This window comes from Panthera leo, chromosome B1 (genome assembly GCF_018350215.1).
Source record: "Panthera leo isolate Ple1 chromosome B1, P.leo_Ple1_pat1.1, whole genome shotgun sequence".
Taxonomy (NCBI): Eukaryota; Metazoa; Chordata; class Mammalia; order Carnivora; family Felidae; genus Panthera; species Panthera leo.
The window spans coordinates 44857308-44873493 of record NC_056682.1 but is presented as its reverse complement, the minus strand read 5'-3'; the positions used below and the strand labels follow the sequence as shown (position 1 = coordinate 44873493).

General features: G+C 48.7%; 1 long non-coding RNA gene across 2 annotated transcripts; it reads left to right on the top strand.

The window, feature by feature from the left end:
- The first annotated feature begins 2070 nt into the window (after window positions 1-2070).
- LOC122216905 lies at window positions 2071-6093 on the top strand. Of its 2 annotated transcripts, XR_006201178.1 has the most exons (4): window positions 2071-2241; window positions 3104-3292; window positions 5017-5114; window positions 5507-6093. It is a non-coding gene; the product is annotated as an uncharacterized LOC122216905 (long non-coding RNA). The 2 variants fall into 2 exon arrangements; XR_006201179.1 differs by lacking the exon at window positions 5507-6093 and having other exon boundaries at window positions 5017-5201.
- The last annotated feature ends 10093 nt before the right edge of the window (window positions 6094-16186 follow it).

The following is a 16186-nucleotide window of genomic DNA, read 5'->3' as shown; positions in this document are numbered from 1 at the left end:
TTAGTGTGATGGAGTCCCACTTGCTTATTTTAGCTTTTATTCCCTTTGCTTTCGGTGTCAAATCCAAAAAATCATCGCCGAGACCAGAGTCATGGAGCTTACTCCCTATGTTTTCTTAAGGAGTTTTAAGGTTTCAGGTCTTACATTTAGGTCTTTAATCCATTTTGAGTTGACCTTTGTGTATGGTGTAAGATAGAGGTCCAGCTTCATTCTTTAGAATTTTCTTTCTTTGTCTAGTTAAGCCCGGGAGCCTGGGCATCAAGCTCCACCATAGGGTCTGGGAGGAAGTTCCCTCTGCCGTCGCTCCTGCTCCACATCCATCTCTTGATTCCTTTGGTGTATTATTCTATCGATGGGGAAAGCATGTGAGGGCCCTTTTTACATATGCAACATCACAAGTCAGGGAAAGCTATGCCTTGGGGCAGCTCTGAACAGCCTTTTGAGGAAAGACTGTTCTTCCCTCCTTTGAAAAGCAGGCCTTGTTCCTCTCTTCCAGCTGTTAGCTGGACCTTGTTCCCCACTCAGCTCCTCCTTCCAGCCCAAAATACAGCTGTCTTGTCTCCTCTGCTCCCTACCCCGCCTTTCTTTCTGGTCTGCAGTGGGGGTAAAGCCAGAGCTTGCTCTCAGGAGCAGGAAGAATCCACAAAACCACCCCCAGAATCTAGGAGAAAGGCGCCGGGACCAAGTGTTTCTTAGGGATTTGCTCAGCAGAACTATCAGAACCTGACACTCTGGTCCAGCTTGTCTGTTCATATCCTTTTATTGCAGAACACCGAGTTCTGGACATCACCTATTTTGATGTCCCATACAAGGCTGGCTTAGCAAAGCCCCGAGCTTCTGTGTCCTCCCCACACCATTCCCTTGGCTAAGTGACATTTGGGGGCAGACAGTGGGAACAGGCGGGGAGCTGCAGAAACTGCAGCCTAAACCGCCCTCGCTCTCTGACTCTGAGACTCAAACCCCAGCGTCTGAGAAATATCATCCAGACACCTCCTTGTCTTCTAGAAGCATCTATCCGTTCTTAACACTCTGGGTGAGTTTTCATGGCACCTGTCTCCACCACTTTGGGCCTCTTCTTCCAGAAATCTCCATTTCGGACTATTTTCTCAGGCTCTGTCTCCCCACCTCTGCGCACTCTGTCTCCTTGGGCTGCTGTCTGCGTCTAGGTCTTTGTGCGTCCGTCGGGCGCGGGTCCCGCGGCGCCGCCCCGTCCGCGCTCCGGGGGCCACGGTGGAAAGGCCTGGGTGCGCCCCGCCGGCCGCGCCAGCGCTTTCATCCCGATCCAGGTGGCTGCAATCCAGTACAGGATTTACGGTGCCCTGACCCTGAGCCGTCAAGAAGGAACAGCCAGATTAATGGGGTGGGCGGGCTGGGGTAATAATCGTTTGTTTGATGTGACAAGCCTGATAGGCGTTGATTTACTTACAGACTGATGGGCTTTTAATTGAGCACCTCCATCCCAGTCACTTCAAAGGCAGGGGAAGTTGACAAGGGGCCCCTTTCACGGAGGGTGCGCGGTGACTGACAGCCCCCCTCTGCCGACGCTCCGCGCGGCCCACGATCGGGCCTGGCGGCCTCTACCCGGCCCTCTGGCAAAGTAACACATTTTCTGTGTAACTCAGAAATGGCCTTTTGTCTGCTGCCAGTGGGGGCAGGCCCTCCTGGAGGGCGGCGCGGCTCGCGGAAGGGCGACGGCCGGGAGCGGCGGGTGCGCGCGGGGCGGGTGCGCGTTCGGCCGGGGCGCGGGCTGGGCACCCCCGGCCTCCCTCGGGCGGCAGCTCGGTGCTCAAGGCTCCTCGCGCGCCCGCCTCCCTTCTTCTTCTTCTTCTTCTTCTTCTTCTCCTCCTCCTCCTCCTCCTCCTCCTCCTCCTCCTCCTCCTCCACCTCCTCCTTCCCCTCCTCCTCCTCCTCCTCCACCTCCTCCTTCCCCTCCTCCTCCTCCCCTTCCCTCCCCTCACTTCCTCTCCCTTCCCAAACCCCAGCTCGCATCACCCTTCTCGCCTCCTCCCACCCCTCCCCTTTCTCCTCCCACTTCCTCCTTCCTTCTCCCTCTCGAGAAGGACCCGAAAAGCTGGAGTCGGCTTCTGCCGTCCCTGGAGTGGCCTGTGCACACCAGTCCCCTCCCTGCCCCTGGACAGCCACCCTGCTCCTGCCGGGCTGCAAGCTGCGAGGCCTTCAGATCGGGGCACCCTTGGACCTGGCCTCCTTCAAGAGGCAGGAGCACAGACCTCCGCGACTAAGGTCCAGCGGGACTTGCATCCCGTCCTCGTCTAGAGGGTCTAGAAGAGGCTTCCGTAATATAGGCTTTATTCTGTTCGAAGTAATAGGAAATATCCTTTATCAGGGAAGTTCTGTCAAAATGGATTTGGGGTTTGTTTGCTTTGGGTTAAGTTCTGATTGACTGGCTGCTGAACTTGACTTAGGCGGGGAGGAAGACATGCCCAAAGCTCTCTGGTCACCTGCTGCTGGCCTGGCTGGGGTCGAGGGAATGGGGAGCAAAGAGTTGTGAAGGCTAGGACCCCACCTCCCCCCACAGGGCAAAGTCCCGGAACTCTTAAGGGGTGGGGGCCTCCAAGCTTCCTCACTAGGTTGGGGAGGGGGGTGAGACCCCGGCCTGGAGGAGCGTCAAGCCGACGTTAGTAGTGACTGCCCCAGACGGCGGCGGGCTAGGCCCATCCCCTGTGTTTTTCTCTTTTTCCCCTGTAGTAACATGTCCCAGCTCATGCAGCCAGGAAGGAAATGAGAGAGCAAGCACCTGGCTAGAAAGACAACAATAATAACTCACATTTGCATAGCATTATTTAGTTTGGAAAGCACTTTCACATATATTATCTTAATTGGTCTTTTAACTGTGTGAGGTAATAAGTATGTTGTCCTTATGCCCATTTAGACAGATGATAAAATTGAGATTCAAAGGATAACATGCTCCCGAGAGGCAAAATCAAGTCCCAAATTCAGGTATTCTCGCTCCAAGTCAGCTCCTTCCTTCCTTCCAGGAACCTCACTGCATCCCAGAGACTATTGCCCCGTTCCTTTTGAAGCTGCATTTTCTTACACCAAACAGGTGGTTAATCCCTGTTTCCTCCTTGTTTTCTCTCTGCAGGCCCTTCCCTGGCTCTCCACTCTCCTGCTTTGGGTGTCCAAGGACAGGACCTCCAGCCTAGCTTCCCGAGGCCAAACCTCTCCCTCTCTCTCTGCCCCAAAAGCCACCTCCCAATCTTCCTGAGAGCCTGATGCTCCCTTAAAATCTGCTGCCCCCAGCTCTCCACTGTCCATTGTGAATCGGCCACAGGTGAGGCACCCGTTCTCAGCTATTAGAACATGTTCACTGAAGTTGTCCCCTGCCTACCATTTGAAGGTCCACTCAACAGACTCCTCTCAAAGCCAAGAAAACATGCGCTTCTCCTGACCTGCTGGAGGGGGAGTTTCTACCACAGGGCTGAGCACTAGGACAGAGGCTTCACAGAAGCTAATCATCCCTCCCTTCTCTCCCTCTGTGCCTTGGATGTGTCTCCACTGATGCACTTAATACCTCAAGATGTGGTTTGTTTACCTGTCGGTCTCCTCACTGGAGTCCAGTCCTTTAGGGCGCATCTTTTCATCTGACATCCCCAGGGCCCAACACTGAGATTTCGTGGAAATGAGTGTTGCTGGGATGGTCATTGAAAGGCAGTGTAGCGTAGGGGTGAAGTCAGAGGGCCTAGGATCACATTCCCAGCTCCACTGCTTGCCAGCTGTAGCCTTTGGAGGAGTCGTTTAAATGTGGTATGCCTCAGTTTCCTCATCTGTAAAACGGGACAAAAACAGCACCTACCTCATAAAGTTACGTGAGGACTGAATGAGTTAACAACCTATCTCCTCTCACCTACAGTGCGCCGTGATTTTAGATCCCACAAAGAAAGAAGGAAAGGCTGCGACGCAGTCTGTGACACAGTGCTTTTTTAGCAGTGTCAGAGATGATAAAAAAAAAATGTTTAAAATGTCTGCATAAAACAGAAGAGTAACTACATACAATACATGCTATCTACGTGACAGCTACTGTCACTGTTGTTGAACTGCTTTCTCACAAAAGCCCCATGATGAGTGAGTTAATCCTCACTTCACAGATGAGGAAACAGAGATTTGGAGAGATGAAGGCTCTTGGGGCCAGTGAACCCTCAGCAGGCATTTAAACCTGCCTTTGAGGTGCAATAATCTACAGTTATTACAATAGCTGGCAGTCGCCCACCAAGCTACCAGGGAGTTAGGAGCTGGGTTTTGTTCTCAATTGCATTAGCTTTCCTTAATCTAAGTTTCTTCCCCCTCTGGTATAATAACTCTGCTTCTTCCTCCCCCTCCTCCCTTGTACTTGGCTCTGATCTTGTTACTTTTCTGTTAATGGCTCCAGGTTTTACTGTATCTGCTATTTGAATGGTAAAGCGACCTCGAATCTCTTATGGAGGTAGGAGGGGTATAAATAAATAGAAAGGTCAAAATTCGCTTTTAAAGATGACGCATTGCAAGAAAAAGTGAGAGAGAATATGCCCACAGTTGCACATGGGGATGTATATATGTGGACACCCTGAGTATCCACACCCGCAGTGCTCCCTCCAGTGCTACCGCTGAGAGACTCTGATGCTAGGTGTCCCGACACAGTGCAGAACTCCGCTTGCCCCTCAAGCTGACTTATCTGTCACCCCAGACTCAGTTTTTTTCCCATAACCCAGTGAGACGCTATAGAGTAAAGAGGTAGAGAGGAGCTTGAGAGGTTATGGGGGCTGGAGATAGCGAACTCTTCTAGGACCTTCTCTGGGGGCTGGAGGTAGCAAACTCTTCTAGGACCTTCTCTGGCTCTCCTTGGTACCTACCCCTCAAAAGAAGTATCCGTCTGAACAGGTGTTAAGTTTCTAGCTCACTATTGCAATGAGTCTGAGGCAAAGGAGAGCATCCCATTAGCTCCAAACTAAAGCAGTGTAAAAGGTGAGTATCACTGTTTTTAACATCAGAAAGGGAACCACCAAGATGTATTTTGTTTAGGGTTTTGCGGTCTCCCCACAACCGAGGCAGCTGAGGACCCATGGCTGTCAAGATCACAGAAGGATTCCACTTGCCACTTCTGCCCATCGCTTCACCAAGTGAGGAACCCCAATTTTCTACCTCTTCCACCAAGCTTGTAATGTTCATGTTAAAAGATAACCAACAGAACAGGGCACAGTATTGTCCCGGGTTTTTGCCTCCCAAGTAGGGAAGCCACGGGCTGGCCAGAGAGTTGTATTTTGTGAATTCGTGTAGGTTTTTTGGGAAGGGATCAGGGTGGAAGGGGTCTTTCCAAAACCTCTCTCAACCCTCCCACATGACCTGAGACCAGAGAGGGGCTGCAAGCTGGGTGAGGAAGGGAGTTTGAGAAGGGCAATTGCACAGAGAGCTTTGCCACGGGAAGCAGTGAGAACATGCCATCCCTCAGTACCCCTGAATGAAGCCTACTGTTCTTCCTCCAAGACTGAATAAAAATGTATTCTACGCTCAGATCCACCAGACAAAGAAGGAATATAGCAACAAAGCAGGGGAGAGATGAAAATGGGCAGTCGGCTGTTCATTCACATACATGTAGTTCATCTGCAAGGCTTCCAAGAAAGCAGCCGCACACCAAATCCTTTCCGACGCTGCTGTATCTGAGCCTCCTGTGAGATAATCCTCTTAATGGAATATTTAAGAAATCGGATATAAATCACCAACCTTTTATCTCACCTGAAGATCCATGCTCCATTGGACGGATGGTGTATATGTCTATCTCCATACGGATGGGTGCAGGTGACTTTTCGAGCGGAGGTGGCAATCTCTGCTTTTTTTATTTTGAAGATAGGGTTGTAAAGTTATAAAGTTTAGAGATCAGAGCCCAGAAAACAGCTGCACCTAGAGACAATTAAAACACACATCCCTTGGAAAAAACCTTTTTTGTCATTTGCAACCAACAAAAATGCCTGTTATTGTGATGTGCTCATAAATAACTTGATTTTGGCATATGCTTTTGTACCAAACAGAAGATGAATAAATTAAATTTGATTTACAACCTTTTTCATTTTTATTAGCACTGCTCTGAAGAGTTTATGTAAGGGACGTGCCAGAGCAGTTATGCCAAATGTTTTAAGGCGTTGGTATTGATATTATATAAATTAAGGTGTTTTAATTTGCATTCTTTAATTAACTAAATACTGGCAGAAAAATAAAACACAAGGGCAGCCCTGACTTATTGCCTCTGTTAAACTGCTGACGTCTCTGAAAAGATGCTTTAAGTAATCCAATTCATGCAGAGTGGGGGAGGAAGGGGTATTAACACTCTCTTATTTGGCAAAACACATTGGAGTTGAAGAAACCAATATCCTGCTTTGTTTGCACAGTGGTTGAGGTGGTGGGTGTGTTTTTAGACAGCCTGCGTTCGTGTCCCCAAGGAAGAAGTTGACCAAATGTCTTAACTATGCACCCTGCCCAGGTCTGAGCGGAGGGGCCAAAGGGGAGCCCAGCCCTGCCACTGGGTATAAGCAGGTTCCTGGGTGCAGGGTCCTGCAGACCTGGGCTATATCACTGCCATTCTAAAAAGAGACAAGCTGGTTGAATTAATCCAGTAGATCCCATGTCAACATGATCATGTCCAGAAACCAAGGAGAGAAATCGTCAGATTCTTCAGCACAATGAGCTGCTTCTGATCAATGCTTCCAATCACACATAGGCCTCAAACTAAAAAAAAAAAAAAGTTTTCTAAAAAGATATGCTGGGAGTACTTCAGTTCTTTTCCATACCCTGGGTCCTGTCGTCAGCTCCAGAGACTTTCTTTTTTTTTAATTTTTATTTTTTGTAATGTTTGCTCATTTTTGACAGGGAGAGAGAGAGAGCATGAGCAGGGGAGGGGCAGAGAGAGGGAGACACAGAATCCGAAGCAGGCTCCAGAGAGAGGGAGACACAGAATCCGAAGCAGGCTCCAGGCTCTGAGCTGTCAGTACAGAGCCCGATATAGGGCTTGAACTCACAGACCGTGAGATCATGACCTGAGCCCGTGAGATCATGACCTGAGCCAAAGTCGGACGCCCAACCAACTGAGCCACCCAGGCACCCTTCCAGAGACTTTCTTAAAACTCACTCTTACAGTGAGGACGGTAGATTCTTTCTCATCGGAGTTAGGATAAATTTTTCCCTTCTTTACTCTTCATTTTTGCTGTTTCTCCTCTCCTGGAGGATCAGATCAACCCTGGTAAGGTTTCATCTCCTGTGATTCTCCCTCCAGACTTGAAGAGAGGGGGATCACAATTTCCCACGTCAGCCGTAGGAAAGAGATTTCTCCCAAACACAGGTGTAGAACATGTTATTTCTCTTCCCTAAAGCCACAGGAGAAAGAGCCATCTGCAAAACAGCCAATACTGTTCTGTCTACATTTTTAGGGTGTCCAACTTGCATTCTCTGCCTGGACCACGAGTCATCATGTCAAGGCTGGAGGTCTCGGGGTCTCACAGACACCTGTTGAGTTGGCGGGAGACATCATACAGAGAGAGGGGGGGCTGGGGAGCAGGGCTCACCTCTCTCCTGGCCCCCACAGTGCACACTCACATACAGCATAATGTCTTTTGAGGAGCAGGTCAAGGGCAACCCCCAGCCCAACTGTCCCGGCCTCCAAGCACTGTCATTAGGCAATGTCCCCACCCTAGTTTTCTTCCTCGATGCTTTTTCTTGACTTGCTCCAGAAATAAAGGATGAGTTCCAACTTTGAGGAAGGAAACTCCTGTTCTCCTTTGCCAGCATCCTATCCCCCCCGGCCCACCCCCTCCAAAAAAAATCGCACTTTCTTGTCGTTTCCCATCTTGCAGCTCTGTCAGTTGTTTTAAAACAACTGTTTTAAAACATGTCTCCTGTCATAAATAAGATTGTCATTATGCATTTTGACTGCAGTGGTGAAAAATTCACCCAGCTTCGAGAGAGGGGAGGGACCTCCGAGAGCCCCTTCAAGCCTGACGCAGAACAGGAGCGAAGGAACAAAAAAGGAAAAGGACACAGTCTGCTCATCGTTTTGAACTATGGTCGTTTTTTTCTGGGTTTGGCTGTTTGGGTTGGTTTGTTGACTTGGGTTTTGTTTAATGTGTTTGTTTGTTTGTTTGTTTATGGAAATTAATGAGAAAAACAAAGACAGCCTGGAGGAAAGGGGTTGTGTTGAACCTATAAATGACAGGCCCTGGGAGATCTGGAAGAGCTGCCTTGGGATGCCTGAGGGAAGTTCTTCAAGATGTTAGAATTCTAGGGGCTCCTGGGTGGCTCAGTCCATTAAGCATCCAACTTCAACTCAGGCCATGATCTCACGGTTCGTGAGTTCAAGCCCCACATCGGGCTCTGTGCTGTCAGCACGGAGCCCACCGCAGGTCCTCTGACCCCCCACCCCCGTCCTCTCTCTCACTGCCCCCCCCTCAAAAATCAATAAACATTAAAAAAAAGAGAGAGAGATGTTAGAATTCTACTTTAGACATCCCGAAATGTAAATGTATCCTGATTCTAAGAGCTTATCAATGGTCTGGTCCCAATGGTTCTTCCTATTGCCACCATTGCCATACTGTCAAGGTTACTAACAAAAAGTGAGCTTTGACTCAGCCACCCAAAGGAGCCCAGGCCCAAGACAGGAAGTGAGGAGACCAGACTAGGGCTCACTCTGTGAGCCTTTGCAATGAAAAGCTGCACCACTTGTTGAGAAATCACATATACATGCCCTTCTGTACCTTTGAATTTGGCAGGTAATACCTATTCAGAGACACAAACAAAAAATAAGAATAAAATGAAGATTACCTATCTGCCTTGGTGAGCACTTGACTAACAGTGATTGATTTCATGATTCGATTTCCTCCGACGCGTCACGGGGCTCATTCTGGAAATTCATGGTTGGGACTGGAGATAAATCTTTACTGATGTTACCAAAACCATTTCATGTATTGTCTTGGACACAGACCTTTGCTTTTCAGTGGGCATAAACAAGAAAGGTCTAGACGATACAGAGCTCTTAGTAGGGCTCACTTACTGGAAAGGTTGCTGTATTAAAAGACGTATTGGTCGATGCCTTGGACTCTTTTAGGCCGGACTTGAATATCCTGCTCGCCCTTTTTCTCCTACTAAATGAGGGAGCAGGTGGGAAAAGGAGAAGGCAGAGTCACAAGAAGCATGCACGTTTTCTTAAATCCAAAGATGGAAACGAGCCTTTGAAGTTCTCCAAATGAATGTAAGCAGAAGGTCGGGGGAGTGTCCCCCACATTTTCTTGCCTCAGCTGAACTTCTAATTCACTACAAGTCTGTCCTCCGAGCCTTCTTAGAGGGAGCTTGGTTTCAATGCATGTAGCAACTCTACTCCTAGGAATCCTGCACTATAGTTATATTAGCACACATGGAAAGTGATATATATTGTATACGTGGTAATTCACGACAGCAGCAAGACCAGAATCCATCCACATGTCCACCAGTAGGGGACCAGTGACATAAACTGTGGCACATCCATGTAACAATGCCAGGAAACTAAAAAATAAATAGATGTGAGGCAATCTCCAAAATATATTAATTAAAAAAAAAAAAAAAAAGGCGGTGCACCTGGGTGGCTCAGTTGGTTAAGTGTCTAACTTTGGCTCAGGTCATGATCTCACGGTTCGTGAGTTCGAGCCCCACATCGGGCTCTGTGCTGACAGCTTGGAGGCTGGAGCCTGCTTCAGATTCTGTGTCTCCCTCTCTCTCTGCTCCTCCCCTGCTCACGCTCTGTCTGTCTCTGTCTCTCAAAAATAAATAAACATTAAAAATTAAAAAACAAAAAGCAAAGGTGGAGCGGTTTTTTAATAGGTCACCATTTGTGTATAAGAGAAGGAAGGAATATACAAGTATTTGCTAATATACATACAAAATATCTCCGGAAGGATGGACCATAAACTCATAGCACTGATGCACTGGGAAGAGAAATCAGATGGAGGGGGGGACAATTTCACTGCACGTTCTCATAGCTTTGGAATTTGGTGCCATGCTTCATCGTAAATAAATAAATGCATTTTTCAATAAAATAAAAAATAATTTAAGTCGCTTTTAAAGGGAGTTCATTATGTAAATCCCCACTCTGAATGGACCACTATACTTGGATACTTCTGGCCACGGGCTCAGTGGGGACCCCGCCTCTCAAGTTTCCTTCTCTGAGCTGAGGCTGGCAGAGGGCCATGGAAATAAACACTCCTTGAAATTGTTCTGACATCTTGGAATTTGGTTTCATCAAATACAACCAGTGATAATTGAGCCACTGCCTGAGCGGCTCTCCCCTTTTCTCTAATTGTATTTGCTGAAATGAGTTTGAAGCAGCACATCCGCCAGCTGGGAGAACAGCTTAGAGAGGGGCATGCTTTGGGCAAGTTTAAAGGCTTACCTGCCAGAAGTGGGGGCCCGTAGAAGCATCATCACCTTCATGGCTGAAGCACAGGGAAGGGTCAGAAGCAGGTGTGACACCAGAAGCTGTGCAACCAAGATTCTCACAGTCAGCTACTTACCAAGCAAGACCTTCTGGAGGGCCTGAGGTGCCCATTGGTTCCAGTCAGGGGAAATTCCGCACATAGCACTAGGACATGTGGGTGAGCATAGTCCCTGCTTCCCTTTCTGGGGACTTTGCTTTCCTCTCAAACTCCCCTTATACCTAAATAAGTACATGAACATTCCCAGGATGGTGTATACTGAGTGCTGGTGCTCAGTAAATGTTAGTGGATCTGAATTTAACTGAGCAAATGCACTTAAGAACAGTGGGTAACTAAACTATGGGGTCCTAAGCAGGATTTAAGGTCAGCCCTCCTGACTTGTTTTTTTTTTTTTTTTTTTTTTAATCTTCAAAAGAAGCACACAGATGCTTCCCTTCCCTTGCTCTGGTCCTTACCCACCTGGGGATCACCACAGGCCTGTGCCTACCAAGTGGTTAGTAAACAGTCATTGAATGAATTAATTCAATCCAATTTGATTAATCGAATGAATGTTCCCCTCACTTCTTTCTCTGCCTCAGTTTCCTCTCCACCCGATTCTCCTTCCCAGAGATGAAAGGAAAATCCTCTTTAAGAAGACCAGCACCCCAGAAAGTAAGTAGTCACTGGTTTTCAGTTTCACCCTGCTATAGGCCTCCTTCTCCCTCAGTTCTGCACATAGACTGGCTCAGGAAACGACTACTTGGGTTTGAATCCTGGTTCTACCACGTTCTAGCTGTGTAATTTGAACAGATTACTTCACCTCTCTGGGCCTCAGTGCCTCGCCTATAAAACAGGCCCGCCTAAATGAGTTACTACCTGTAAGGAGCTCAGCTCAGTGTCTGGCACATGGTGAGGGCTCAGTAAATGTTATTACCCTGGTTGGTACACTCACTGTCTGCTGATCATAACTGAGGCTTTGGCTGATTATTAAAATAGGATTCCTCTCAGCAGTATTTGCAGTTTGAGAGGAATCTCTAAGAAATCTGAAGGCCCAAAGGGTCGAAGTGGTCAAGGGTGAATGCCCAGGGCTGAGGTTGATGCCTGGGCGGGGCAGAGGAAAGGAGTGGAGCTTCAAAAGCACACCTACTCCCACTGCTCTCCCAGGCCAGCCCTGCCCATCTCCCCGGGGGCTGATAGCAGATAAATGAAACCACTTCTTCAAAGCACCCTGCTCAAGGACCCGGATCAAACACTAGGGCTTGAAGATAAGCTTCAACCTACATTTCCTTTTGTCCATTCCTTCCCACCACATCTCCAAAGGAAATTCTAGGGGGAGGAAAAGTCGTTAATTCCTCCTTTTATCAAAAGGAGTTACCTCCCCATCTACACTGCAATGGGCCCAGATAGGAGAACCGGGAGGCCTCTTCTCACGCCCTGCCAGCCTTCTCTGTATGACTCCGAGCCTTCCCCATAAAACTCTCAGAACCCTGTTTCTTCATCAGTCCAAAGGGATGAAAACACCTGCCCAAAACAACTCAGAAAATTGTTGGGGGGGGAGAGGGGTGGATGAGGAGCACAAACACAGATTTGAGAAAAGATTCTTTCACACGTGTATATGGTTGACATTTTGAAAAACACCTTGAGGGGCGCCTGGGTGGCTCAGTCGGTTAAGCGGCTGACTTCGGCTCAGGTCATGATCTCACAGTTTGTGAGTTCAAGCCCCAGGTTGGACTCTGTGCTGACAGCTCAGAGTCTGGAGCCTGTTTTGGATTCTGTATCTCCCTCTCTCTGACCCTCCCCTGTTCATGCTCTGTCTCTCCCTGTCTCAAAAATAAATAAAACGTTAAAAAAAAAATTAAAAAAACCACCTTGAATCTTTTGGTGAGTCCAGTGAGGTGAGATGTAAAACACAGGCGCTCTATAGGTAAAGTTCTCATCCATTCAGCAGCAAACATTCGCTGGGCACTTATGACCTTCAGACTGCCTAGATTCATATCTCAGCCCCACCTCTTACCAGCTGGACTTCGCAAGTTCCTTAACCCCCACATCCTCCGCAGTCATGAAACGGGATAAGAGAGGACTGCATAGCGCTTCTGGATTAGGATTAGGTGACAAACTGCGTGCAAAGTGCTTGCAACAGAGCTTGGCCCTCCGTGTTGGCTACCGTGAGGCTATTGCTAGGCAATAAGAATACAAAGAGGCTGCTGCAGACAACTCAGAAGCACTCACAATCACAGGGGACAATGGACAAGTAAACAAACAAGGGCAGATGCTTTGTGATAAGAGTAATAATAGAACACAATAGGACTGTGAGGACACAGAGGAGGGAGCTACTTGCCTGGGCTCCTGGCAAGGCTGGCTGTTCTCACCCCTCGGGCCCTCTCTGGCCCGGGGCTGTGTCTGAAGCTGGGGACAGGGCAGACGGCGGAAGTGCCTCCTGGTGCCCTGAGTGGGGTGCTCTAAATCAGGGCTCCTGGCCAAGGCAGTAATTGCCAGCCGCTGAAAGATATTAAGCGCCAGGGAGGAAAACCAAGTTCTCTATGAGGCAGACTTCTCAGAGTTCTTACAACTTGTAAAAAAAAAAAAAAAAAAAAAAAAAAAAGTAAATAGTTACCCAGTGAGATATTATTTCATATTGTTGCCATTAGGGTTTGAGTGTTACGCAGAAAGAGGCGATCATTCAGGCAATTCCGCCTCAGCGAGGACTGAAAACTTCACATTAACCCCACACAACAAATCCACCACCTCCAGCTCTCAACCTGACTCAGGCATTTTTTCCTGGGTGGCGAATGTTATGTAAATTGAAGGAGTGAACACAATCCATAAATATTCAGAACTTCCTAAAGGATTTTCTTGATGGCTTCTGGGGGGGGTGGTTTTTGGTTTTTTTTTTTTAAGACGCATTTGACAGGAGGCTGGGGGAGGGGTACTTTCATTTTGGTCGAATTCTGGAACAGTTGGGGTCTTCCGGGCAATCTCCAGTGCCTAGCCGCTGGGACTGCTCAAGGAATCAGTGGGTACACGGCCATCATTTACCTGGGACTCTCCTTTGTACCAAGTACTGAACACGTGACACACATTGTCCACTTTTGGCCTCCTGATTCTGAGGTGGCCACTCTTACATTTTACACATGGGGAAACGGAGGGAGGTTGACTTGCCTTGACCTACCACAGTGCATAGGTCAAGAGAGACCTGGCTCTGAGAGACCTGATTCCAAGTGACCTCTCTGCCACTCAGACTTTGGGGAAGGGACTAACCTCTCCAGCCTCACTCTCTTCGTTGGAAATGGGGATGAATGATAACCGTAGCACCTAATGCTTCTCCAGAGCCTGACGCACTGACAGTGGCAGGGGGCATTCCCCAGCGCCTTCCCCCCATCCTATCTTAATGGTAGATCCTGAAGACAGGGAGGCTCCTTAACCATGCATCAGCCACTTTTCTGTCAGGCAAGGACGGTGTGCCATATGTCCCGTCCAACATCTTGCATGGACTTTTCAACCGCTCGGACTTTTTTACAATGCTCTGCCCACAGCTGACCCTGAAGAAATATGGCGCAAATGAACACTGAGCCTTATTCTCTCCCAGGTGGCAAGCCATTCCTTTGAAAACTGTCCCTGCTTTAGGCCACTGGGGCCCCATTTAGGGCTCTATAGGCTAGCACTTCAGCCAAGTGAATGTCAAATACTGATCGTAATAGTCATCTAGTAGTGTTTTAATTAGGCCTCTGGCCTGGTTAAGTATGATTTTCCATTTTCTCTCCTAAGACAACTGGATGGATTCAGCCAGAGAAGCCATTCTGTGCCAGCACCCTGAAAGGGAGGGTGTCCCTCCTCCCTTGCTGGCTCTTTCTAGGAGAGGGAAATAGGCCTGGTCTGGCTTTAAAGCTGTCAGGCATCCACTGTTTCTATCTGTGATCACTGCTGTAAGCTAAGGGCTTGGGTTGGTTTGTTTCGGTTTTCGTTTGTTTGTTCTGTTGTCTTGTTGTTGTTGTTTTTATGACAGTGTATTACTACCTAGGCAAAGGGTTCACCTTCCACCCTGAGCCTGGCCATTCTATCCTTGCCTCCTCCTTTCTCCTTTCCTTTCAATCACTCACTACCTTTTTCTTCTCTTGTCTTCTCCAAACAGAGTAAATATTCCTCTCCCCTCTCTCCTGTCTGCTGCCTTCTGCCCGTCTTTCCCTTCTAAATACCTCTTCTCCCTCCCCTCCCCTTTGCTCCCAACTGATTTCCCATTAATCATCCCTAACACACATCTGCTTGGGTCCTGGAAGGATTTCTTGGCTGGCTCTCACAGCTGGGCTGGTTACAATAATCAAGGAGTTTTTCATCTCTCTGCCTCCTAGGTCTCCTCTCTCCCCAGCCCAGCCTCCTCAGAGTGCCTATAGAGTCCCACTCCTTTCCCACCTTGCAAGGCTTTCTTCTGTTCTCCGTCTGTGTAGCAATCTCCCCAAGGCCAAACAGCCCTGTAGGTTACAGGAGCCTTGCAGTGGACTCTTAGATGTGGTATTGGCAGCAGCAGTGATGTCAGAAAGCACGGAAGCTGGCATGAGAAAGGAGGGAGGTGGCACAGAGACCACCACGCCAATGGGACTACCCCCCTTCCTGTCCCCCTCTTGCTGCAATACGGAATACACCTCCCAGCCAGGCCATCCCTTAGCATTCACTTCACCCTGATTCTACCAGGATTCAAACTGGGGTAGGAAGAGCCTGTGTCATTTCTAAGAGGTCTAAACGTACTGCCCAATAAACAGCAGGGATGCAGGGAGTACATTTAGTTTAGCATGTGATTGATATGGCCTGGGAGTGGTGCCTGCTGTCTTCTTTACTGAGCATGATACATGTACGTGACCGCTATTTGTTATTTCCGTGAGAGTTATTTCGTTCTGTTTGAAGAACCCCTTTGAAATCACCTATCCCAGTCTTGGGTTCTCATGTTGTCTCAAGGCGTAGATCAACGCGGCAGAGTCAGGGACGGGTAGTCCCGGAGCAATATGCCCCCACTGACAGGCCTGACAATCAAAGTGATGGATTGGGTCTAGGAAAGTGGTACTCGAAGGCAGGCAGTGACACCAGCGCGCCTCCACTGGCCGTTGAGAGCACGGAAAAGTGGTCTCCCCAGAGGCCGGCGCACAAAGGACCGGCTTCACCTTCTGATGATCGGCCGACCGGGAACTTTAATGTCAGTACTATGACTGTGTAAAATCTCTGCCAAGCGCGAAGCTGGCAATACACATTTTATCTAAAAGGCGGGGGGGTGGGGGGGGGGAGGAAAGGAGGGTATTGTTATTTTTAACAAAAAGTTTTTATTCCAAAATGTCCCTGGGAAAAGCTAGTGCATTTTCCCCCACTAGAAGAAAAGACGGGAAGGCGCATCTCTGGATTCTGTATCGACGTACAGCACGTAGATTTTCCCCCTTCCTCTGGGATACTGGCCTCTCCAGTGATCCTGGGTGTACCCCCAAAAATAGCAGCTAGGCACGGTGCAGCGAGAAAACGGTATGCCTCTAAACAGATACTATAAGAAACCTGAAACGCACCCAAGACCGAACCTATAAATCAGTGTGCAGGCAGCGCGCTCCAGGCGCGTCAGGGCAGCGAGCACAGCCTAGAATACCGCGCTTCGTCGCGACCATCTCACCCCGAAAGGGAGTCCTCAAACTTGCAGGCTTCGAACCGGAGAGGCTCAAAGTAGTTGGAGCGGCTACGCCGCGTCCCGAGAGCTGTGGACGCCTGCAAGGCTCGGGCGCTTCCAAATGAGCACA